Source organism: Aphelocoma coerulescens, chromosome 1A (genome assembly GCF_041296385.1).
Source record: "Aphelocoma coerulescens isolate FSJ_1873_10779 chromosome 1A, UR_Acoe_1.0, whole genome shotgun sequence".
Classification (NCBI taxonomy): domain Eukaryota; kingdom Metazoa; phylum Chordata; class Aves; order Passeriformes; family Corvidae; genus Aphelocoma; species Aphelocoma coerulescens.
Window position 1 is genome coordinate 36,101,953 of NC_091014.1, and position 6,512 is coordinate 36,108,464.

Below are 6,512 nucleotides of genomic sequence, written 5' to 3' on the forward strand. Positions count from 1 at the left end.
AATTTCCCTTTCCTATTTCATGATTTTTTAAAATAGGTTTAATGATATTTTTTAATGTTTAACGCCATCAGCACTGTTTAAAATACAAAATTCTTACAAGAAAATCTAACTGTTCTGCTTTAATTTCAATTAAAAACGACCAAAGACCTTAAATCTTCTATAAAGTACTCTCTGTATTTTTTTCAAGTATAATTAATTAAGGAAATTATTGTGAAATTGTTCACAGGTCACTTTTTCTCCCTGGTACTGTCCCAAGAGTTAAGTGTCTATCCCATCACTGAACTCACCCATTTTAAGTCTAATTACATCAAATTTCCCTAAATCATTAAGAAACCACAGTGGTAAATATTCTCGACAATGACTTCTTGACCCATATTGAAGACAGAGAATTTTTTGAGGAGGACTGGAACTCTGCATCACATCTGCTTCTAAAGCCACAGACACTTCCTTCTGACTTTGAATGAGGTCACAGGTGAAGAATCAATACTGTGCTTTGATGTTCAGCTGCTGTGTATCAGCAGCAACATACTAGCATGCAGGAATTTTCTTGGGCTTTAGTACATTTTTAATCAGCCAGAATTATACTGCATTATTGGAAATGTCAGGACTGGCCACTGGGCTAGAAATACTGTCAAGAGTAGGCATGTGAAAAAGTGAGCCTGTGTACCATGCTCTTGGATCTTTTATTTTGCAATGAAATTCTCCCCCCTTAAACATTTCTATGAATGGGCCATAGGTCATATAACACCTAAAACTGAACACTGAAGCTCAGGTTTCAGGTCACACTCATCCCCTCATTTTGCTCCAGCTCATCTGTGAAGCAGTCAGCTGTCAGCTCCATTTCATCTCAGTTCTTCTCTGCTTTTGCCCAGACCTTCAAACTTCCAAAGATTAAAGTAGAGTATAAAATTGTTTCAGCTCAAGCTCCAGTAAAGTCTTATTTTAGTCAGCTTTCTGCCCAGCAATGAAAATATCAGTAATGAAAATCGATTCTTTTCTACAAAACTTGAAAATTAGCTTTTCTGTAATCCAGCTATTCCTTATGGAAACATCCTAGTACACAGGCAAGTGTCTTCTGGGCAGGATCATTAGGAATGACAGAAGGGATTCAATTTCTACAGAGGAAATGCAGAGACTGGGAGAGAAGATGTAGCATCTAACCATTATATTTGTGCTTGGTTTTTTTCTTTTTTTTTATGATAGGTTTAATGTTATATAAGAAACTGTGAGTTCTTTGGAAGAAGAATGAATAGTATGAACAAAATTGCTTAGCCTGGGAATATTAGGTGATTGAAAAAGACTCTGGAGTCAGCTCTCAGTACAGGCACTGCTGACTCAGGGTTTTTGCAGACCCTGTGCGATTTCCTACCTTCCCTGGTTGTAACATTTTTGTAACACAGAGTACCACATTTCCTCTGACAGTAACACTTCAGCTTTTATATCTGATATTTCATCAAAGATCTTTGTCGCTGACCTTCACTTGGTTTTGTTACATAATTTTTGTGTCTCCTAACCATAAGATGCTATATCATAAAACTGGTATTTCATATCATAAAACATCCAAGAGGAAGGATGCTCAATTTTAAATTACATTCTGGGACCAAAAAAAAAACCAAAACCAACAAAACAACAACCACAGCCACACACACACAAAACAAAAAAAAAACCCCAAACCTTCTTGTTTTAAATAACTTTATTCTCACCTCAGGAACACTCATATAGTGGAGATACAAGAGAAAGCAATCCAGAGGTATGTTGAGACAACACTATATTGCTACGACCAATGTTCTTAATGTGTTAATACCATGTTATTACCAAGACCACTGATGTAGTAACTTCTACTGAATCCCAAAATTAATTAATACAAAAACAAAAAACCAAAAACCTGTGTCAGTGGAACTGCAATAGATGTTAGTCCAGCGGTCTTGCCTCTTCAGAAAACTCCTGCCAACATCAGTAAAGCATAAACAGAAGTCTTATTAAGAATTCTCAATAGCAGCCAACACTGAGTTGACACAGAGGGGAGAAAAGAGAATCGAGACCACGTCAGTGCACACAGCCTCACAGCACCAAAGGCACCACTATTAACCCTTCCACCAGATGGTAACTCTTAATTCAGCATATAAAGTCACATACATATTATAAGACTGTCACTTTATATAGTGACCTACATGTATGCAACCATGTCTTCTGAACCATCAGATCAGGTGAACTGAAACTTCTGGCTTCCTGTTAATGTGTGCTGTGGTTGCACAGCCGTGACTCAGTAACATGATGATGTGGAATTAATGACATAGTGTAGCTCAAAGGAAACCACTCTAATTGGGAACAGAATTTTGCTAACTGGCTTATAATCCAAAATTTGGTAATAGTTATTCAGGTTAAGAAATAGCCCCAGCACCTTGGTTGACCTAGTACCAGCAGTTTTATCATGTAACAGAGTAATTAAATGAAGCCATTTTGAAGGGAAGCAACGTTATTTAAGGTGAAGTACCTGTGCCCAGACACTGCCCATATACCAGCACTTCCACGGAGACTTGGAGCTCAGCATCTCCTGAGAGCAAGCCCCTGGCAGCTGTTACTCAGTATAACAGAGCCATTACAGAAGGTGACAGTTCTCATGTCGCTAACAGCATTCTTCTAACTTGTGTCTATCCCTAGGAAGCCAACAGCCCCTGCCCCAGCCCTTCCCCAGACTGGAGTTATGCTACTGCTGATCTCCCAAGAGAGTTCCATGAGTCAATGAGTTTCCTCTTGGAGTGGAGCTATTGTCAAGAATGTGAGATTTATGGGGCCAGAAAAAATAGCTACAGCATAGGAATTATGACGCTGTTTTCCTGGGTTATCTGTTTTTAGCCATGTGTCGTGTAAGCTAAAATACACAAACAGCTGGAGCCAGCTTCCCACTGGAAACACAAATACGCACTCCTCATGAAAGCACTGTTCTGGGAACTCACAGGCCCACTCTAGCTGGGGGAGCACTGAGCCTCAGCAGGTTTCCCCTGTCCACAAGGACAGCTTTGCAGCAAGACCTGGGCACTCAGTTCTCCAGAACAGGGTGTATCTGCAGATAAGTGTATGTGTCACAACAACCCAGTAACCAGAAAGGGACCTAGGAATGCAGAAATCCAAAAGTATTTTCTGGATGCTTTCTGGATCCTGCCAGCCATTTCTATTCTAATTCACATCCTAAAGTAGGTGCTTTGAAGACATTCCAGCACATGACAGTATTAGACAAAGACACCTTGAGTTTTTAAAAAATGATACGTGTATATATATATATATATATATATACATACACAGAGAGAGAGAGAGAGTTGTGATTTAATCACAGTCAGAACTAAGCCCTACTCAGACACACACTCATTTCCCACTGGAATGGATGGGGAACAGAATCAGAAGAGTATAAATACAAAAACCTGTGGGTTGAAATAAAGACAGTTTAATAGGTAAAGCAAAGGCCACACAAGCAAAGCAAAATGAGGAATTAATTCACCAGTTTCCATGGGCAGGCAGGTGTTCAGGCCCAGGAAAGCAGAGCTCCATCATGCATAATCGTTAGACACCACATGGTGTGGGATCTCCCCTGAGTCAGTTGGTATCAGCTGCCCTGGCTGTGTCCCCTCCCAACACCTTGTGCACCCCCAGCACATTAATGGAGTAGGGTGGAGCAAAAAAGGTCTTGACCCTGTGCCCAGCAAAAAAGAAAACACCCCTGTATTATCAACATTATCTTCAGCACAGTTTCAAAACAGAGCCCCATACTAGCTACTTTGGAAAAAAATAGCTCTGTTCCAGCGCACACACACACACACACACACACACAGAGACATACAGTATATGCATAGATCAGATTTAAACACTGTTAAAAGGAAAAACCTCTGAGGTCCACTTGAAACCTTCACAGGCTTACCTTAGTTACCTTGGCATAAGGTTACCTGGCATAAATGTAAGTCAGTCACATTTACAAAGCCAACATGCTTTACTAGAAGACTTTATCACAACCTCTGAAGAAAGTGGGGAATAAGAAGCTTGAATTGTCCTTTTCCCCCTCCACTGAAGAACCATCTACACCAAGTAGGATCTGCTGCCCCGACTGTACCACCCAACTCTCCCTGCAAAGAGCAATCTCTTTGCAAATGACTGCTCCTGCTCTTACACTTTTAATCGAGCCCCACAAATGCAACAAGCGATCCAACAGGTGTGAAAGCTGTATGCAAATCAGGCCCTGCTTGCTTTCTCAAAGGACCGTCAGTCTTCACACCAATCTTGTGTCAGTTCTCAATCCTCCACCCTAACATGATACCACACAGGACCACCAAGCACCATCCTTTAGTTTCCCAGGCACAGCACATTTGACATGCCAAGCTCAGGCTTCCTCAGTCACTCCATGGGCTTCTCTAGGACACAGCCTGTGAAAGAGAAACCTCTCAAGGTCAGCTCACATCTGACACAGACGAACTGTAGGAAATACTAGTACATTTAGGAAGTTCATTCACATTTCTACATGGAACTCCAGATGTCCTTCTTTGACACAATAGAAAAATTGGATCAAAAAGCAAACCAAAACTCAGATTTCCATGAAACTGGAGTTTTCTTGTTACCTACCATCCACTGACTGCTCTTCAAGTTTTGCTTTTGGTGTGATCACTGCTGTTGTGATTAACACTTTCCCATTGTGTTCCAGTGCACAGAAAACCAAAGAAATGACTGCACACCTAGAAGTTAACAACAGCTCCACCATGCTACTCTCTCTTCCCTAGGCTCTGGTCTAAAAAGGTCTGAATAGCTGCTAGAATCAGGACATTATTTTAGGCCACTTACAATTAAAATTACTGTTCAGCTAGTTTTCTTTATCACACATTTGTGTGCATCTAGATAATGAAACAATTTTTCTTCAGGCTACAGTAAAAATTGGTCAACAAGGTCGCAGCAAAACTTCCACTTTCATCAAATAGTGATGGGGCTCTTTGCTGACAAATTTCACCATATGGTCAAGAATTCCTGTGACACTAGAACATCAGGTCTCAGCTCAGCCTTACAGAACAGGAAGGTGGAGTGAATCATTATGGCATCACAGGAATAAGCACACACTAAATTGTTCAAAGAAGCTGTGCTTCCTACCCCATCTTCGAGTACTACAGATTTGTATTAATAATATACAAATGTATTAATGTATATTAATATATTAATTATACATTAATTAATATATAGTATATGTTTTGTATATTAATAATATACAAATATTGATAATATTCAACTTTTCATTGAATATTATGGATTTGGAAATCCCTTTTTCTTCCACTGTTATGTGCCAGAAAGCAATGACACCAGGAGTCAGATAAGGAGAACATATTAGTTCTTGAAGCCTATTATTAGGCTCCAAGAATTTTTGAGTGAAAGAGAAAGCTGGTGGCTGGTAAATAATTTCACTTCTCTCACCTTACCGCAACACACACTGGGTTTTGGGCTGCGGCCCTTGGGTGCAGAGGGAAGTCCACCTACCTGCAAGACATTGGTGAAGCCAAATCTGTTTTCAGAATATTGTTGCTCACTACATAGGAATCCATCAGCAATAGAGTAGATGTGGATCTATTAATCCAAAAAGACTGAAAAATCCCTATACAACATACTCATAGTGACTTCAAGTATCACTAGAAGACTACTTACTGAGTGGCTTTGTGACTTAATCCAGACTCTATATGCAAAACCAGTCAGAGAATCAGAGAGTAAGCTTAGCTGGAAGAGACCCCCAAGGATCAACGAGTTCAACTCCTGGCCCTGCACAGGACCATTCCCAAGAGCCACACCATGCGCCCAAGAGCATTGTCCAAACACTTCCTGAACTTTGACAGGTTTGGTGCTGTGGCCACTTCCCTGGGGAGCCTGTTCCAGTGCCAAACCACCCTCTGGGTGAAGAACCTTTTCCTGGTATCCAACCTAAACCTCCCCTGACACAACTTCAGGCCATTCTGAGTCCCGTCATTGGTCACCACGTTGAACAGGTCAGTGTCTGCCCCTCCTTCTCCCCTCACAAGGAACTTGCGGACTGCAATCAGTCTCACCTCCCCTGACCAGCTGGTGAAAGTTGGGAACAGCAGCTGAAGACATTCAATTCAACACTTACTGACTGGGTCGGTTATTAATGCACCAGTTTTGTAAACCTTGACCTTAAGTTGACAAGGTCACGAAGTTGTTTATTCCTGAGATACATATCCTATTGGCAACTGCCTTCCTCATTATTTATCTACTTGGTCTCTCCATTTTCAAGGCTTCTAAGGTTTCCTTGACAGAAAACAATACACATTCACTGCACAGCACACACTTGTAATTATTAATAAAGGGTGCACTTTTGAACATTTTTTCCATGTTCAGCTACCCTGAAAACACAACAGGAAATATGTTTGAAGGCTGGTCTGAAATAATTCGAAAAACCAAAATCCCTCTTGAACAAGATAAACAATAGCAGAGAACATGCGTAAAGAATTTACATCTGCCTTGAAGACTACAGA